Source organism: Pogoniulus pusillus, chromosome 5 (assembly GCF_015220805.1).
Source record: "Pogoniulus pusillus isolate bPogPus1 chromosome 5, bPogPus1.pri, whole genome shotgun sequence".
In the NCBI taxonomy this organism is placed as follows: Eukaryota; Metazoa; Chordata; class Aves; order Piciformes; family Lybiidae; genus Pogoniulus; species Pogoniulus pusillus.
Genome location: NC_087268.1, coordinates 37,056,216 through 37,075,254, shown reverse-complemented (window position 1 = coordinate 37,075,254; position 19,039 = coordinate 37,056,216). Strand labels below are relative to the sequence as shown.

Genomic DNA, 19,039 nt, shown 5'->3' with positions numbered 1-19,039 from the left:
TGCTCTAACAAGTCAGGAAACACTCTGTTTTGCAGGGTAACACATCTGACTGGGAAAAGTCACGGAAGTATGTCTAGGTAAGCCTAACTGTGGTACCTCTCTGGCTTGTGGGCTTATCTCTGCTGCTCCAAAGTGTCACTGCAGATGCTACAGAGAAGGCAATATGGCCATGACCTCTCCCTCTGCCCAACTACACAGAAAGGCACATACTGAACTGCCCAAATTGTGAAACTCATCCTGACTGGGTACTTGCTGTCTCCTACTACAGTCCATGTGCCAGGTCTGTCAGCAGAAGAAAGCCCAGACTCACTGTCACAGAGGACATTCTGACAGGCTTCACCAAATTTCGTGCTTTATGAGTTGTAGAGGGGTCATGACTAAGCTTGGATGGTCTTAATTGGGCTGCTTCTGCACTGAAAATATTAAGAGCTGCTATTTTTCTTCCCTGAATAGAAAGACTTTGTAGAATTCATTAAAAGCTAAATTGCAGAGTTCTATAAAAATGAAACATGATCCTGTACACATTATCTGATGAAGGTATACATAAAAAGCTACTTGTACTCTGAAGTGTTTATAAGAAAGAGGTCTTGCATGTAACAGAATAATTTATCTCCTTGAAATGAGAAGCTTGATACTAACACAGCAACTCTTGGTGAAACAAAATTATTGTAAAAATTACTGAAAAGCTTTCAATTTTCATGAATGTATATTTTATTGCGAAGGATTGTTGTATGTTATGGGTTGCATTAAAAGAAGCCTTATAATGAAAACACTGAGAAAAAAATCTGCTGTCAGAGACATTATAGTTGATATATATTTTATAGTGGCTGGTTCAATGACCTGGTTTAGTACACTTGTAGTACACTAGTGTCACCTGGTTGTAACAAAGGCCAATGGCATGATTACACAGTTTGAAACCAAGGCTAGGTAATGTGATCATAAAAGACACAATAGTGCATCACTAAACTAACAATGAAAAATGCTAATTTGAGCTGTGGTAATGTTTACATATATTTTATTCTGTCGTGTATAAGCAGCAAGCTGCCAGTGAACTTTGTTTGCTTTTAACTTGATGGTGCTTAGAACAAACAGTCCAGGTGCTGCTCAGTTTGCAGGGTGCTAAAAGCTGTCCAACAGTTTACTCTGATGTGGAAGGAAAAAAATATTTTTGTGTGCCTGTGAACCCTGTGAGAGTTATCAAGCTTATAAGTTCTTGGATAAAATGAGTGAGGAATATTTCCAGAGGGAATTCTGGCCCTGCTGCATGCTTTGCCTTTCACCACACAGGAGTCTCCCTCTGGCTAATGTAAACTAAGGTGCTTTTCTCTTTTTCTCCCATGGGTCTCTTAAATTCTTTTCCAATCGGAGAAATAAAAGCTTATTTTTGTGGTCTGTAGAATCCTTTTTCTTCCTCTTATTTTCACTTAGACATTTTCCTGACAAATAACTTTTTAACCACCTTGATGCACCTGTGTAGTGGATTTTTATACCTAGAATTTTTAAAGAAGATAGGTTAAATACAAAGATGGAAATGCTTGCGTAAACACGTGCTTATCTGAATAGACACAGTGCTGCACTCTGCTTTTTTATCAGTTCTTAATTCTGATTTCATTAACAATCTAGATGTGATGCTCTTGATTATATTGATGTCAAACCAGAATTACTCCAAGGGAGCTCCTTGAACAGAATTAATCTTGACTTAAAACGTAAAAGAATTCACGGTTTCTATTCCATGTCTTCACAGTTGAAAGCAGAAAGAATTAAATATGACTTTTTAAGGGAAAAAAACTCTCAGAGAAAGGCATTCTTACCTGCTATTTAAGGCTCTGTTTTCTTTAAGCATTAGACTGTGACAGGAATAATGAAAAAGAGTAAGAAATATTTACATTTTAACTTTTGACTGAAATAATGGTTACCAGAAATTCAGCTCGAGCTGTCAGGCTTTGATATATCTACAGAGTGACAGGATCAAATAGTTTCTGTAATTACATTTCATAGTCCTGGTGTAATTTCACCTAAATCTCATAACAGTTTATAGCACTACAGAAAAATAATAAACTCCCTACTTTTATTGTCATCTTGCTCAAAACAGAATGAGTTATTCTAATGCAGGGGAGTTAGTGACACTAACTTAAAGCTTACTGTAATTAAGAAATTTACACAAAAGCAATTGCCAAGGCATCATCACAAAAGGACAAAAATAAAAATAAAACTCTGTGGTACTTTTTTTTTCCTTCTGAAAAAGAGGACAAGCTGTACTGGTGACAGTGCTCTGAATAAAGTCCTGTCTATAGGCTGCAGCTACTTTGTCATCCAGGTTGGGGAACACATGCACTGCTGAAGTGAATCTCCCACTTCTCTCCACTTAATGCATTTTGATTTGGTTTACATGGAGGTTTGGATTAACATTAGCTACACTGAAAGGTGCCACCAGCCCAAGGAACTGGGTTGTATCTATTCACAGAGTCACAGAATCAAGCAGGTTGGAAGAGACCTCCAAGATCATCCAGTCCAACCTAGTACCCGGCCCTATCCAGTCAACTAGACCATGGCACTAAGTGCCTCATCCAGGCTTTTCTTGAACATCTCCAGGGATGGTGACTCCACCACCTCCCTGGGCAGCCCATTCCAATGGCAAACCACTCTTCTTGACCGGTTAGCCAGTGATGTAGGGTCCTTATCACCACTTGCTTCCATATTCTGCTTCTTTGTACTTCTCCATATTACTTGCTAATAATTACCTAGCTTTAAACTTGTCTAAATATGTTGCTGAAAGTATCTAAATTAAGCCCAAAGTGGAAACTTCACACTTGTTGACTTTCAGTGGTATCCAGATGCTCTTCATATATTTATCTTCCTTCCCAAAGAATTGTTAAAAAAACCCACCAATCCCATACTTTTATTAAACATCTGAATAGGGAACCTCATGTTGACATTAATATGCAGCCACCATAAGATGAGACTCAGTAGCTGCTCAGTGGTGCAGACCAACTTACTCAGCAATATACACCAGGAATTGAAAGAAGAATATAACCCAAAATCTTGCTTCAATGGGAATTTAGTCAGGATATAAGAATTACTGCTGGGGATTAGAAATCCTAATCTTATGAGAAGTGCCACACAAATTTTAATAGAGTATTCATTTTAATTCACCTGGGAAAGATACCAGTGGTGCAATAACCACCCACTGATCTTGAGGGATTCCATCTGAGGAACTCCAATTGGCCTTTCTGCATCATTGATCTTCAAGTGAACCTAGGAATCATTTTACCTCTAAAAGCTCAGAGAACATCAGGCCAGGAGGCTTGGGGAAACAGAGGGGGTGTGTATGTGGTGTGTATCCTTCCAGACAAGATGTAAAGTTACAGAATGTGTTACAAATTTCAGTTATATCTAGGGAAGAACAAAAACCAGATGGGTAGCAACCTGAATTTGCTCAGGAAAAAAAAAGGCAAAATTCCTTTTGACTTAAATGAAACCAGAATTTAAATAAGCTTCTGAGTGTTTTCTGCTCTTATTTAGGAAACACTCATTTGCCTGAATCTTAAACACATTGGCTTTTTAAACAAAGCTCCCTTTGCTTTCTTTGGCATCATGATTTGGCTACACAGTTTTGCTAATTTGGATGATTCCTATTTTAAGTCTCTGAGTTATTACTTTGAACCTTACCTGTCTATCTCTATTAGGCATAATTGGCAACTGTACAGTAAACAGGATGCATAAAAGCTGATCCTTGAATTCGGCAGTCCATAATTAGATTAAGCTACATCCTAGTCTGAAAAAAAATTATGTAGCAGCCTGCAATTTTCCTGAAATTTTTGTGTGGGCTGTGGTACTCACCCCCAGCATGTAAGATGCAGCAGCATTTGAGCATATAAAGTCTGCCACCTGTAGCTGACTGGGAAGTATTTTCTCTTTCACTTTTCCTCTCTCCCCCCACCCCCTCTTTTTTTTTCCTCCCCCCCCCCTTTCCCTTCTTTTTTTCCCCCTCCCCACTCTTCTTCTTCTCTTTGCTTGTTTTACTTCCCTTTTCTTTGCCTTTCAGTTTCTTATTCCTTTTAATCTTTAAGTCTTCTTGTAACAGCAGATTGACAAGAAGCAGACAATTTCTTACTATAGCTATCAGTTCAAGTAAAATACTTTGACTATACGTTGTCATGCTATTCTAATTTGTTAAAGTGTGTCTTTATGTTACAGGCTGTGTGTAATTTTAAACTTAGTCTTTATTATTGAAACTCTAAAGAAACACCACTGAAGCCACAGTATTAAGTAGTAGATTTTTGTACCTAAGGAATGAGTCTATCTCTCATTTTGATTCTGTAGACCATAGAATATTTAAGCAGAGGCTAATATGAAGAGAGGTGGAGAAAAAAAAAGGAGGAGAAAGAGATTGAGCATTTTTGTTCTTAACATAATAACATTTGTAATATTATTTTGTGGATCTGCAGCATTTTCATTATTCCTCATAAATTTCTAGTCATATCTGGCAAATGTAAAATGCTTAATACCTTTTTTAGTCCTTACATCAGCATTCAGTTTAAATTTTGCTGGTCCTCCCTAAATAACATTTATCTGCTATTCTTATCTGGTTTTCTTACTCATTTCCAGAGCTAAACCACACTACAGATCTCTGATCACCTCTCAATTGTGTCAGCCACCTCTTCCCTTGACAAAAGCAGTCTTGCCCCAGCACTGCAACAAAGATCTCTCTCTGGGTATGTCCCATTGACCATGCAGCCCCTCGCTTTGGTTCCCTCCATGTCCTTTCTCATCCGTACATCAAGTATAAGCTGCTTGTCCTCACTGCCAAGGACTTTTATGCCCTGTTCCCACTGTCATTTCTCATTTTGACAGACTGAACCACCAGGTAGAAGTAGAAAAACTTTCAAGCAGCTGACTCAAATTAACCACCTATATTTTTAAGAGTTGGCAGGAGCAAAGGGAGATCCAAGTGCGGTATAACCAGACCCAGCTCATTCTGAGAAGGCCTCCTGTGTCAGTGATGGGCAGATATTGATGGCATTTCAGAGGGAAAATACCTCAGGTAAAGAGGAGGGACAAAAGGCAGAATCTCAGTGAATTACAATAAAAAAACAACCCAGAACTGGAGCTGAAAGTAATTTGAGACAAAACAATGCTGTGATTGAGCACAATACAACGAGATGCAGGTGGAAGTGCTAGTTTTCTGCAGCTCTCCACCCATTGTATGACTGAATTTGTGGTTTAATAGACTTGATCTACCATAAGTGTTGAGTGTGTCACTTCTGGAGAGAACACTGTGTGTGCCTAATTGGCAGTTTGAAAAACCTACTGCATATATGCAGCCAATTACAATTACACACTTGATATAATAATAATGGATACTTCTACGGAACCTAAAGTATGAACAGGGATCACAATGTCTGAGCATCTGACCCGAGTGCATCCTTTTATCTTCCAGAGCAACTTGTGCAGGATGAAGTGGGCTCCTGACTGTCTGTTCTCAGCAGTACCTGACTTTAAATACCTGAAAAGTTTCTTTTCTCTTGACATGACAACCTCTGAAAAGAAATCACAAATGTGCTTACAGACAATCCTTGACTGGGCTGCTTATCCTGATGAAGGCCACAAAAGCTTAGTTCAGGCAAACTATGTTTGCAAGTGTCTCTTTTAGTAGAATATAACAGTCATTTGGGATTTATGGCTTAACATCTTACCCTTTTACTCTTTGCAAGGATTCTCAAGGATGCCTGTAATCAAAGATCTCTCTCTGTATGTCCTTGTAATAAATCTTTCATCCCGCTTGGTAGATGTTTCATTCTCTTGCACCTTGTGTTCAGTAATTATCTTTTGTTGTTAAAGGACATGAATAAAGACAAAAGCCAGGAAGGATTCAGTGCATCCTTCCTTTATGAAAGCCTTTTCATACCAGATTAGCTAAATCCATTCAACTTCTTCAACCATTTCTTCTATGTACAGACTAATATTTTTTATTTTGGTTTTGGACAAAGGGAAAGAAAAATGTTTTCAGAGAGGCTCATTCTCTAGGCTGGACTTTACATTTTAATAAATTAATGTGTTGCAGGGCAAACTTTTCCATTCAGCTTGGAACTTCCACATATTTTGGCCATCCACTTTGAAGCCTTTAAACTCTGTCAAGTTACTGGGTCGCTCAGTCCCTCTCATGTATTCTCAAACATGAAATAAACTGTTATGAGTTCATTTCAGCAGTTGCAAGATTTTTTTTTACTTCACAAAGAATATGGAGACTCCTTGTTTTGCAAGAAATCACATGGAAAAGAAGAGGGGTAGCATCTACAAATCACTCTTGGAAGATTCAGACTGGCCATATTGTGAAAATTTCTCATGATGCAAACAGTCAGCTGTCCAAATAATCTGCCCAGAAACGTATCTACAACATTAGACACTTCTCAGATGTGGAGGAACAACTTGCCTAGACTGTGCTATTCCTAAGAAATGTTTGTTGAGGTCCCTTTCAACCTGGCATTCCATGATTTTGTTGTTCTGTGATTTGCATGTGTAGCGTGGAGTATAGGACCACAGAGACACTTCCTTCCTTCCGAATTCCTTCTCTCTAAATTTCTTCCTTCTGAATTCCTTCCTTCCAGCCTTCCTTTTGAATTACTTCATTTCTTCCTTCCAAATTCCTTTCTTATGAATTTCTTCCCTCTTTCTGACTTCCTTCCCCTTGCAAGTGTGTGAGAAATCCAGATTTTACACACCCAAATCCCTGATTTAGTGTTTTTGACTACACAGTTTCTGGTCTGAGTTTAGTTGAGAATACTGTAAAGCAGAAGGGCTTCTGTGTAAAGTCTCACCTACTCAGGCTTCTTCAATTACACTTCCTAGATATGGTTTCGAAAAGTCCCTGCAAACTGTTACATGCACATGTGTGGTTGCATCAAACTATGTTTGATATGTATGACTTTTTAGGACTTAACCAAGTAGGGAAGATAAACAAATATTTTCCAAACCAATTTTATTTAGCAGGGTTTTTTTAATGTTTTTAGACATGCCCTTTTTTCCTTATTGAAATACTTTAACCTTCAGTTTAATTTCTGATAAGTCAGATGCATTTCATGCAGAAAACTAACAGTGCCAAGTACTATAAAGGTCAAATGGCTCTATTTTAAAACATTGCTTTAATTTCTAGAACTGTCTAAATATGAAAAGAAATGCCATGGGTAAGAAAAGTGACTTTTCATCTGTCACTGTTCCTAATATGCTATCAAATATATATCTTTAACCTTAATTGTTCTTCACTGTAGAATTCAATTTCCTGTCTTCTGTTCTTTGTGGTGCTTCTGCCTTTGCTCAAGAACAGAGACCTTATTAACAATGAAATTTCCTGAAATGCAGTTGTAGAATAGATGATTAAAGTTTTCAGATGTGAAAAGTCAGTGGTTTTTTTTTTGCCTGAGAACAGTGTGCTCTGTTTTTAATTTTCCCAAAAATAGTTTATAGCAGTTTCATCAAACACCGACAGAGTGATATATTTATTATTGAGGTAATGGCTTTAATGAATGAACTGCAGATCAAACTTATTAATGATGTCAGAAAATGACAAGAACTGAAAAAAAATTAAAGTCATATAAGGTGAATTAGTTGGCCTTTTGTAATTAGAGAAGGAAGCACAACACAGGTGTCCTCCTATAGTTAGCAATAATACTCCTGAGAAAGTATCTACATTGCAAATTACAATGTGTTTCTACTCAAAGCCAGTTCAAGTAAACTGGAAACACAACTTCACAGTATGTATCTTATTCAAAGTGTAGTTTGGTGTTTATAATCGCTGGCACACCGAATGATGGACCATGCTGTATTTGATGCTGGTATAGATGCAATTGGCCTCTGCAAGTTTAGGAGAGAGAAAAATTAAAAACGTGCTTAGCACTTTGCCTGTCAGGTTAGGGGACTGATGATTATCTTTGTTAAGATCAAAGTGAAAACTATCAGAAAATGGAGGGGCAGAAATGTCACAGACTGCTAAAAAAAGTGCAGCTAGCATTAATTAGCAGGGCTATTTTCCTTCTGCCCTTTCTTAATTTTGCTTAGTTTTCTTACTCTGAGCTTCCCATTAGTCTCAAATAATATTTCCTTTGAATGCTGCTTACTTTATAATTCATGCATTATGTCTTAGCTATCAAAGCACAACATTGCTTTTGCTAAGCAAGATGATTGCTTTCTGTTTTTTTTTTTGTTTTGTTTGTTGGTTTTTTTTTTTCCCCTCCAAAATTAATATTTTGAGTTTTGGAGTGTAGTTTTGCTTACATGGTTTTCAGAGATGATACATGCCTCTGATCCCAGCTTTTCTCTCCAACACACCAACTTTTGAGCTTGATCTATGTCCTGGAGTCCTGTACCCCTAAATGCCTCTCCTGCCCGGACTTCGGGGGGGAAAGGGGAAAAGCCACCTGCTTTCCCTCCCCCCTCGCCTGCCCTGCAGCCGTGAAGGGGGGGAGGACTGCCCCGTGAAGGGAGCAACTGCCCCGTGAGTTCCCGCGCTGGAGCCAGGCTGGGATTGGCCGTGCGCTTTCGCGCCTAAGGTGTGGTAACTCTGCCCTTTGTCTAGCGAAGGTTATAACTATTGGGGGTCTTCCCGCCTTTGGGGTTCCTGCTTTGGAGTTTGCCTGTGCCTGGACATATGTCTCTGCCTGAGCTCACACACTCCCCCGTGCCTGGACTGCAGAGAGACCTTGAAGGATTTGCTTTCCTATTGACACCTTTGTGTGCCTAACGACCCTTAACGATTCACCTGCAGCCGCTGGAAAAGAAGAGGAACACAGACCGCACGAGCCAGCCTGAGTGAGTTATTTGGCTTAGTTTAATTTAGTAAGAAACCGCTATTAATTAATAGCTGAGTCCTTTTCCAACTTCTGACTTCCAAAATAGTCAGATTATTGATGGTGTCCTTGTAGTTTAATTCTCATGCAACTGAATCTGCTTATTAAACTAAATTAATCTTTGTATATATAGTTGTGGGGGCGAGTTTTTGGGAAAATAAAAATAACTACTTTTGATAAATTCCTGACTCGGTCACATATTAATTCCTGCTCTCTGCAACAATCTATGGACTGTTTTGGGAAGTAGCTACATGTCAAGGAAGGCATTTGTGGAAGATCCCTATATGCCAGTATTTGAAGAAAAACACCTCCTCAGACCACCTTATCTGCCCTCTTCAGGGTTTTGTAAATCTTCCTTTTTTTTTTCCTTCAGACATTTCTTCTTCAACTCCAAGCTGTTTAAGCCTTGCACAGAAAACAGCTGCCCTGTCTTCAGTCATTTTAACTACAATTCTCCATGACATTTCTAACAGAAGTTTGTCGTCTGAGATGTAAAGACTGAAACTGCCCATAGTAAAGTTAACTGATTTAATCCTAGGTATTGTGATGGCAGTATGGATAAGATCTATTTTTCAATATTAAGATAATTTTTTTATTTTTGATATTAATATATTTAATCTTACTGCATTACCTATTTTTAATCCAATTATTTGCATGGTCATGAAAAACATTACACAGAGGCAATCTAGAATGCTTAAGAAATAACTAGCAGTAATATAACCAACATTAAACTATTATAACTGGAAAGAGATTCTTGAGGTCAATTACACAGCTTGTCCATAGAGAGGCTCGAAATCTCCTTTCTGTTGAAGGCATAAGGCACTTAGATTCAATTACAAGAGGTGTTGAGTATTTACTCACAAAAGTTTTCTCTGCATTCCCTGGGCTAAGTACAGTTTCCAGATAGTACCCAAATACTTGCAAGGAGTTCTGTCAGTGACTTGATAGCCTTCTTGATCTTCCCAGGCTCTAACAGGGTGCTGGGAGAGAGGCAGATGGTCTCTGATCTGATCCTGTTTTCTCTTTGACACAGAAGTTTGCAGATGTGCAGATGGGCACAATGTCAGGTTAGCTAAGCAAGCCTATTGTGTGAAGGGACTTAGTGCCTATTCCCAGTAACCTTGATGCAAATCAATTTCCAGGTAGACAAACCCAGAATATTAAGGCTTGTTATTATGTAGCAGGTAGAACATGACAGGATGCAACGGCAGAGAGCAATGAGGCAGAAGCGTGATAAGGCAGATCAATGGCAGAAGCAGATTAAGGCAAAGCACATTGTGTTTACCTGCTTATCTCTTTTTATCAATGTAGCCCAAGACTAATGGCTCCTTGGCCATGGAGCTAACCCAATCAGAATGGCAGTTTGCCAAACTTAACCATATTAGGTAAAGCCAGGGATTACTTTCACTCTTTTAGGGCAGAACACAAACAAGTGTTTAAAGACGTGCAGTTACCCTGTTTACAAGTTTGGAAGGAGAGAAGGAAACTGGAAGGCATCAGGGCCTTTATTTTCCTTTCCTGCCCTTTCTTCCCCCAACAACAGGAGAGAGGGAAAGCAGAGGGTAGGCAGATTTAAGGTGGCAACATACTGACATTTTACCACCAAATGTACAGGTACAAATGTAGAAAAGTGCAGTCTTCTCTGGATTTAGGCCAATATCTTAAAGAAAAGAATGGCAATTTGGAATTCCTCCTTCTATTCCCTGATTGTGTGAGGCTCCATTCTCCCTAAAAATGCTGCCAGCAGATGAAACAATGATTTAAGATGGATGAGGGGATTGGAGCACAGGCCCTCTGATGAGTGGCTGAGGGAGCTAGGGTTGTTTAGCCTAGAGAAGAGGAGGCTCAGGAGAGATCTCATTGCTGTCTACAACTACCTGAAAGGAGGTTGTAGTCAAGCAGAGGTTGGTCTCTTCTCACAGGCAGGAGACAAGCAGTGACAGAACAAGGGTCTCAAACTGCTCCAGGGCAGGTTTAGGCTGGACATTAGGAAGAAGTTTTTCATGGAAAGAGTGATTTGCCATTGGAATGGGCTGCCTGGGGAGGTGGTGGAGTCTCCATCCCTGGAGGTGTTTAAGAGGAGGCTGGATGATGCACTTGGTGCCATGGTTTAGTTAATTAGAAGAGTTAGGTGATAGGTTGGACTTGATGATCCTAGGGGTCTTTTCCAACCTGGTTAATTCTGTGATTTTTTATCTCCTTTTTCAGCCTATGCACCTGCAGCTCAAGGACAAGAGCCAACAAGTGGGAGAGAGGCTGCCCTAACTGGTGTTTCAGTCTCAATGCTCTGATGTTGTCAGTGAACATAGTGTAAAACAGCTGAGACTTGAAAAACCAGTACACCAGTTGTTGAGCCTGTCCCTCCTGTCTCAGTTCACAGGGCTTCCATATGAACTCTATTGGACCCAAAGTATGGCAAAAGAAATGTGTTTATTCCTCCTGTTTGCTGGGCAATAAAAAAAAAAAAATCTAATCATCATGCCAAACATTCCCCTGCTCCTTCCGGAATTGCAGTTACCTCCAAGGATGAGATGCCTCATCCTTGGAAATATTCAAGGTCACATTGGATGGGGCTCTGAGAAACACACTCTAGTTAAAGATGACATTTTTCTCTGGGGGGGATTTGAACTAGATTACCTTTAGAGGTGTCTTCCAATCAGTCATCCACTGCCCTGACCTGGCTTAATGCAGTCAGGATCTCACCTTGTACTGAGTAAAGCTAGTTTTCTCTTACTTACAAAACAAGACAAAGTTTTAGCCACTCTGACATAAAAGAATGTCAATAAGATTTGAGTTTGGGATTCTCAGACATTTCCCCCATCCTAATTCGATGCTTCTCAAAACATTTCACAGGTTTACTTCTGTCATTTCTACAGCTTGACAAGTGAGCATAAAGAAGCAGCTAAACAAAGAGTAGTTCAGCCTAAGTAAGGAGGACCAGCCAGTACTCATAAGTGATGTTAAAGTGACCATCAACTCTCTAGCCTGCTTAACTGGGGGGCCACTAGGCCCCCCAGCCTTTTTTCCCTTCCCATTCACCCAGTGTGCACCACAGGGACTTACCAACGATGACAGGAGGAAGATCCCTCTGTCCAGTTGGAGAAGCTTAGGGCTTCTGCCTTTCCTGGGGCAGATTAAAAAGGGGAGTGGGCACAGAGGTCAAAGTGGCCACACCTGGGGTGGGAGGATCCCAGTGTGCTCCCAGTGTTGAGGGGAAAAAAGAGGAAAATGCAGTGTGGGGTGGAAAAGGGGTAGATGTGATTTCAGAGACTTTATTGCTATCTGAAAGGAGATTGTAACCAGGTGGGGGTTGGTGTCCTCTCCCAGGCACCCAGTGACAGAACAAGAGGACACAGTCTCAAGCTGAGACAGGGCATGTTTAGGCTGGACTTTAGGAAGACTTTAATTTGCCATTGGAATGGGCTGCTCAGTGAGGTGGTGGAGCCACCATACCTGGAGGTGTTTAAAAGGATACTGGATGAGGAACTTAGCACCATGGTTTAGATAAGTAGAAGGTGTTAGGTTGGGCTCGATAATCTTGAAGGTCTTTTCCAACCTGGTTAATTCTGTGATTCTGTGATACTTTAATCATTCACAAACAGTGCCAGGAACTTTATTCTTCCTCCTCTCTCTTAAACACCTTGAAAGCCTTGTCATGAGCAGTGAAGAAAATGAGGCATAGACTGGATTAAACGCTTCCATCTGGAGAGAAGGTAGCTGTAAATTAGTCCACTCAAAGAAAGTAGTTAAATGCACTTAAAAATGAAGTCCTCCCAAAACACAAAGCTGCTAATAACATTTAGACAGACTCTAACCAGTGCCAGTGGTGAAGGTAGGCACTTAGCTTTGCTGGAAAGTGTGAAGTACCTGCTTGTGGAAGACATCAAATACCAAAGAGGAGCAGTTCTTTTCCATGTGTGCATGCTTGCTGTTATCGATTTCAAAACCATGGGGTATTAAGTAGCTGACATTTTTAAAGGGTCTTACAGGTGACATATGAGGTACTGTGTGTTTATGTAACCTACTTGGTTTATAACATGATATTTAAGTGTTAGATTTATAGCAGTGCTGTATTATGGTTTTGGTTTGGTTTTTTTTGTTGTTTTAGTTTATAAAGACACACAGAGAAATAATGACACTAAAAGCGATTGCTTGAGATGAGGATCAGGACAAATCCCTGAAAAACATCTAATTGATTAATTAATTATTAATATAACTGGACAAATATTTTCTGACAAGGTGCTATTACTGGAAAGCATTACTTTAAAAGACCCAACCAGCCACAGAGGAGACAAATTTTCGCATTTTAAGTAAATAATCATTTTTAAAAAAATAGAAGTTATTAATGCTGCACATACATGTACAGATGTCAGCATCTCTATAATTAAATTAACTCTACTTTTAAAATTAAAACTGTAAGTATATACATGAGAACACAGAAAGGGAAAAAAAACCTGAGAGAACAATACAAATTCAAAGAAAAGATTGAACTATAGGAGATAAATCTACAAAAATGTGGAGATACTTTTGTCTGCTTAGTGAGGTGAAGTGGCTCACTGAAGGATCAGATGATGTTCTGTCTCCCCCACCCCCTTTCCCCACAGACTCCATTATGTGAGAGCAGGAAGCTTAATTTCTGATACCTCACCCCACATTCCTGCATGAAGCAGTGAGAGGGCTGTCTTCACAAGTGCTCTCATTTCCAGAATATTCTGATCTGGAAAGCAATGCTTTGATGCATTGTATTCATTGGCATAAACTTTTTTCATGTGTTACAAGTTGAGGTCTTCTGCAGTTGAAGAAAAATTTATGTAGTAGACCTATGGAGACTATTCAGAAAGCAGTTTTGCAGTTGCATGATAAATACTGTTAGTCTGTTCACTTCTTGTTGGTTTCCTGCTACCAGTCCATAGAATCATAGAATCAACCAGGTTGGAGGAGACCTCCAAGATCATTCAGTCCAACCTGGCACCCAGCCCTATCCAGTCATCTAGACCATGGCACTAAGTGCCTCATCCAGTCTTTTCTTGAACACGTCCAGGGATGGTGACTCCACCACCTCCCTGGGCAGCCCATTCCAATGGCAAATCACTCTAGACACCTGATATTTTCAGGGTACAAGGCATATCTAGCTAACTTCTGCTAGTAGGGTGAGGCCCAACTTCCATCCCTGCTGCCTCCTGCTTTCCTAGAACTTGCTATATGTTTGGGGTTTTTTTTGTCAGTTTTGATGCACCCCTGATGATTGAAGCCTGCTTCAGCTTATTTAATTAGCAGAAAGCTCTTTAGTTTCTTTCCATAATCTAGAAACTTTCTGGCTGGTGTAGTGAATTTCATGGGCTCAATGAGGCTTTGAGTAAGTGCTGCAGGCAGTGAAGGAACAAATGGGGCTGCTGAATGACTTTTACTTCATCATGTAACCTGAAAACTAGTGATTATGCAGAGTGAGGTGGGAAATGTAAGGACAAATATCAATTATATGCAGGAGGCAAGATGTTATTTCTCATTTTCTTTTACGCTGTTAAGAGTACATTAATTTAAAACTAAATAATAACATCAAGAACAAGAACAATAATAACAGCAACAATGACAACAACACCAGTGTAAAATTCTACAGAAATTTTATGCTTTATTCACTGCTTGAACATAATCTGGCAATTTTTGAGGCAGGAATCAAGCCATAGAATCATAGAATCAGGCAGAGCTGGAAGACACCACAAGCATCATCTAGTTTGAACTCCCCTGCTGTGGTCAGGGACACCCTACCCTAGATCAGGTCACCAAGTCCTGGTGAGGTTAAGACATTCTAGACAACAACAGTGAACCAAAGAGCCTTCAGAAACAGCCTGTAACAACGAGTGAGAATGAGAGTATGTGAAATTAACTGGCATATTTGGATGTATTTTTTGACTGCTTCTAAGGCATGAGTTGATTTGCTATGCTGAATTGGAGTAGGACGTATGTGCTGAAGAGGTTCAGGGCTACTTTCTCTTGGTTTGACACAGGAGGCAGGTTGAGAACTTCTGGCTCTGAACTCCCCCTGTACAAAAAGCCAGCCCATCCCAAGTTATAGGAAATTAATATGTTTATGACATTTTCCCTCCTGATTTGTTTTCAGAAGTTTTGCACAATTAACAGAGGAACTAATAACTAATCATTGTGAATTTTCAGAAGACATAATAGGCTCTTTTTGAAGCTCACATAGGAATCTATGCTGCAATAAAGATTTCACATCTTTCCCCCTCACCCTTTGTAAAGCAGAATTACATAAAGTAATACAGGAAATTAAGAAAAAAACCTTAAATGACTAAAAAAAAATCACAGATGTCTGTAAGTTAGAACATCCTGCAATTAACAGTTGGACTTGAAGCAGTACTAAATAGTACTGGTGTAATTTCCACTAACAGTCAAGTTCTTAATATAAATGCAACCCAAAAGTAAATTTCATGTCTGGCATTGCTTTCTTGTACAGGGTTTGGTTTGTGCTTATTTGCTTAGGGACAAAGGGGAAATTGTTGTAATGACTGTTCTTGTATTTCCAGTGCAAGTGAAAACTGCCCAGTTCCACTTCTTTTGTGGGAACTGGTGGATTTACAAGGAAATGTTTTAAAATGCAGCCAGGTCACTTATAGGCTTAAGATCTACTGACATTTGCTGACTGAATGTGCTTAATGGTGGAGATCATTGTTCTACCTCCTAGATTTTCTGATGTCAAGGACCTCATGGAGTACAACTTGACTATTCTGCAAGAAAATAAAAGGATTCAGACAGTGGGAGAATAATTTTCTACCAGATCGTATTACAATGCAGAAGTGAGATATAGGTACAACGTGTTTTCAGAAACAGGATATGTCCTTATCCATGTTTCTGGGAGAGTGTGCTATCAATCCTAAAATCTTGGTTTCTGACATCAATTTAAACTTTAGGGTGAAGTCAAAGTTGCAATTCTACATTCCATCCAGGGTGATGAGAGCAGGAGAAAATGTGCTGCAACTGAAGAGAGTTCTGTTATTGTTCACTCTAAGCTATTAACTGATGTGCTCAAAACCATGCCCTTGCACAAAGCACTGATGCTGACAGCAAGCTACTAGCTCTCAACACCTTGGGCACAAGGGGAAGGAAAAAAAACCACAGAAAAGCATTTTCAACAGACCAGGAGGTAACAGGCAATCAGACCTGCTATGTGCATACAAATTTTCACTGGAAAGCCTCGGTACCTCACTTGACTTGTGTGTGTAGGACATGCACAAACATGAAGCACATCTCCTGATAAAAAGGCTGAGAATGGCATATGTGACATTTTTGTAATAAGTAATAGAAAGATAACACTTGAAAATTGAGGCTTCACATTTTGATTTCTCTGATGGCAAATCTAGTTTAGGAAGGTCCTGGTCCCATCTGTTTGCAGCTGTTTTTCTCTCTTTTGCACCTCATAAATCATTGTTTCCTTTGTTGTGCCAATGCAACTGTTTAAACTTTTTTTTTCCCCTCTGAAGAGTGTAAGTCATATTATCTAGAGCTCATATCCTTTCCTATTTTTGGTCACAGAAGCACAGAATTTGAGGGGCTGGAATGGACCTCTAAAGATCATCTTGTCCAGGCCTCATGCCAGAGTAGGATCACTTATAGCAGATCACACAGGAATGCTTCCAGGTGGGTTTTGAATATTTCCAGAGGAGGAGACTCTACAACCCCCCCTGGGTAGTCTGTTCCAGTGTTCTGTCATCCTGCCAGTGAAAACGTTTTCCCTCCTGTTTCCATGGAACTTCTTATGCCTCAACTTCCACCCATTGCTCCTTGTTCTGTTGTTGGCCACCACTGAGAGCAGCCTAACTCCACCCTCTCGGCACTCACCCTTTACCTATTTATAAACATTGGTGAGGTCATATGATGGTTTGGGAGTTACAATGAAATCACCCAGACTAGACTCAGCCAGCTGGAAGTTAAGGAATGAAGCTATATTTACAGGTTAGCACAATTGACAAGCATGTATATACACAAATATTAACAGTTATATGCAAGTTAATAGCAACACAGAAACACAATACCCCTCCCAGAAATCAGACTGCCAGGAGTCTCCTGACCCAAACCTCCTCACCCCTCCTCCTCTCTCATTCCCTCCCTTCAGAAATAACCAGATCAGTCCCTGTATATCTTATGTGATAGAGCTGGAGATATCTGAGATGAGATGTCAAAAAGATAACAAGGAGGTTAGAGGAAAAAAGGGTTAGGTCAGATTAAAGAGTTAAAGCAGATGCAGCCACACACACAAATGGACAGAGAGAAGGAACAGACTGACAACTAACTGGGAAGTGTGTGAGAAGTGTCTTATCCATATTGTGATGAGTTGTGTTTCTCAGCAGAAAAATGAGTGATATAGGGTACTGTTGTTTTTTTTTTTCTTCTCTCAGCTAAGGATTTAATTTCTCTCAGTAAAATATTCCAATTAGCCTCAAAGCAGCACAGCTCACACCCCTTAGTCTCCTCCTCTCCAAACTAAAGAGCCCCAGCTCCCTCAGTTTGTCCTCATTAGGAAGATGTTGCATTCCCTTCATCAATTTTGTGGCTCTGTGCTGGACTCTTTCAAGCAGTTCCCTGTTATTTTTGAACTGAGCAGCCCAGAACTGGACACAATATTCCAGATGCACCTCATCTGGGCAGAGTAGAGGGGAAGGAGAACCTCTCTTGACCTACTAACCACAGCCCTTTTAATACACTCCAGAATGGCATTGACCTTCTTGGCCACCAGAGCACATTGCTGGCTCATGGTCAAGCTTCCAAGGACCTCCAGGTGGCTTTGCCCTTCACTGCTCTCCAGCAGGTCAGTCCCTAACCTGTGTTGATACTTGGGGTTGTTCTTTCCCAGCTGCAAGACTCTGCACTTGCCCTTGAATTTAATTTAATTTCTCCCTGTCCAGGGAGAAATCCTGAATCCTTTGTCACTGATTTAGTTCACAGCAGACCCTTACAACAAACTGAATCTCATAATGAAGAATTAGGTTGCTTGCTACTGTTCAGGCTAACTAAACCTCCTGCTAAACTAATTAACTTGTTACTTTGTTTCTACTTTTGCACTTGTGGAGACCAAATAACTGATTCCAGGAGCTACACCAGCAGCAAAATGTAACACTTCAAAGAATCAGCTCAAAGCACATACTTCCCAGTTGTTTTGGGATCCTTAACTGGCACATGGTGAGGTTGGTGTAGGTGCAAGGGAAGAGGTATGGTCCAGAGAGGAGGAGTGGATCCTCTCTCAGCTCTCCCAGGTGAATCATGTATGATGTGTTGGTGAGAATTACCTTGAGATGGGTAGACTAAGGAGTTCATGGGTACGCTAAGGAGTTCATGGGCAAAGATTGCTGCTGGAAAACAGTGGTTGAAGCTAAACCTGGTGGAACCCCCAGATAGTACACTGTCATGTTCATGTTTCTGTGAGTTAACGTGGTCCTTTGCTTCTTTCTTTATATGGAGCAGCTGAAAGTCCCTGATAGGTATCCAGGAAACAGTCATCTTTGTTAGATCTTTATTTATGTTCCTATTTGGAAGGGGCATTTCCCCCCCTTTTCATCATGTTAAAAGATGTATTAACAGCAATCAGTATTATATTGCTCCCCAAGAGACTGATTTTGCTACCAAAATTTACACAAATAATTTTAGCTCGCTTAACAAGTCCCAGTGGGAATATTTTCTTAGGAAATACATGGGCAGATAAATATAAGATTCAGGGATTACATTCCAAACTTAATGAAAGACTACCCCTTTCAGGACACATACCTTCTTGTAAGGTCATGGTGCACATTTCCCTGTCATTATCATTTAGTACACATTTCTGATTGACTTCATTTTTCTAATGCAGTTCAATGGTAAAAATATTTTGTGTTAAAAATACCTTGTCAGACAAGTCATTGTCACTGTTGCCAACTTTCTTTGTATTTTTCATACAGCAAAGAAGAAAAAAAAAAACCAAATGGTTTATAAGAACACCTTTAAAAGTGTTCATATGGTTGGGATTGGTAGTGCCAATTATCTATTTTAAGCAGATGGAAGAGCTAGAAACAGGTGCAATTATTTTTAGATGCTGAAAAACTGTAGGTGTTTTAAAGAAGTAGGAATAGCTGAAACCTGATTAGTTTCACTTGAATGGTTTTAGTCTGGATGACTTTTAGTTGCTTGGACTGGCATCTCACCACTGGTAG

The 19,039-nt window shown here is 39.8% G+C and overlaps 1 long non-coding RNA gene across 1 annotated transcript; it reads right to left on the bottom strand.

The window, feature by feature from the left end:
- Positions 1-722: 722 nt before the first annotated feature.
- On the bottom strand, positions 723-11,965 carry LOC135175711 (uncharacterized). Its single transcript, XR_010302449.1, has 3 exons — positions 11,907-11,965; positions 1,812-1,847; positions 723-1,490 (listed from the first exon to the last, which is right to left on the bottom strand). It is a non-coding gene; the product is annotated as an uncharacterized LOC135175711 (long non-coding RNA).
- Between the last annotated feature and the right edge of the window lie 7,074 nt (positions 11,966-19,039).